Genomic DNA, 1,462 nt, shown 5'->3' with positions numbered 1-1,462 from the left:
TGAGGGAAAAGGAGCAGATGTCATTTTAAGAATTTCTAACTAGATTATTAAACTTTTTTGTGGAAACACTATAGTAGTCACAGATTATGATTCAAAGGGGAGTATTTTTATATGTCTTAAAATATGTCCGGTGGAGACCATATCTAGAAATAGTTGCTGTTTCTACATTTGATGACAATTATTTGATAAGAAACTGCAGTCACTCTGTGTTTGCATGATAAAACACAGATGGTTCCATAAATTCTTTTCAGTATCATTGTGTTTTAAGCAGCAGTGGAATCAAAACAGTTAGTGCTGCTTATGGTTTCAGCATCTGGAAACCTCCAGACTTGAGTGCAGGCCAGCACTGGGAATCTACACTCCTGCCTAAACTCGACACAGGAAAACAGGGTGAGACAGCCAACATAGCACTAGGCTGGGCATCAGGAAAGGATGACAATATTTATATCATCGCCAGGGTAGGATTTCTGGCACCATAACATTGTCGCACCTGTTATTTCAGTCAGCCTCGGGTGCCAGGTTTCAGGGTGAGGGGTTAGGTGTCCGTCGCTGTCAGGGCCAAGGGTGTGTATGGTTGTGTGTAGTGCGCGGGCGTGTGTCTCATTTTAAGTGAATGGCCATGAACATGTATCTGTGTATGAAAACTGATTCATTTTACAGACAGTGCACTTAAATTATGAAATAACACAGGTCTTTTTATGTCCAGACAGACAAACAGGCACAAGAAGTAAAACGGTGAGTCTAGCTCATCACAACAAAACAAAATCACACACATCTGGAAAGGAATGCATAAAACATTCAAAAAAAGCACACAAACACACACTACCATAATGATGGACTGTTCCTCTGCTGCCGTCACGTAGCTCTGCAGTCATCCCTCAGAGGAAGAGATCATAGTGTCGCCAAAGATGTCAGCCAACAAGATTAAAGAAGCCAGACAGTCCTTTGGTTCTGGTGCTCCATCTCTGCAAGTTGTATGGTCGCCTAGGACTCCTCTTGATGCAGTCACAGAAATATTTATGTGCAACTTTTTGACTGATGTTCAGAACGTATTAAATTGTTGCTCCTGCTTCAGGCTAAGAATTAAGGAGGGCTGTATTTGGACATGGCAGCTGCACAGAGGCAAGGCTGGCTTAGCTTATAGTTTGTGAACTAAATTATTGGAGATAATTGGGGATAAAAAAAAAGAATATTCGGTTAAATATGTCTCAAGTTTTTTTTCAAAGGGCTGCAATACTTTTGAAATTCTACAGTCTCCCTTTATACAGTGTAATGTTGTACTGATGCTTTCACAGTCACGCTTCACAAATGGGTTTAAGCTACCAAGAAACTTTTTTTAAAAGTGTAATGATTTGAATAACAAGCCACACAGCATAACAAAACATAACATAGAGTACACTGTGAGTATGAAACAAGTGCAGATACTTTGGTATGGGATGTGAAAAGAGAAGAGGAATCCATA

Source organism: Thunnus thynnus, chromosome 10 (assembly GCF_963924715.1).
Source record: "Thunnus thynnus chromosome 10, fThuThy2.1, whole genome shotgun sequence".
Classification (NCBI taxonomy): Eukaryota; Metazoa; Chordata; class Actinopteri; order Scombriformes; family Scombridae; genus Thunnus; species Thunnus thynnus.
The sequence above is the reverse complement of the archived record's forward strand: the minus strand, read 5'-3'. Positions refer to the sequence as shown.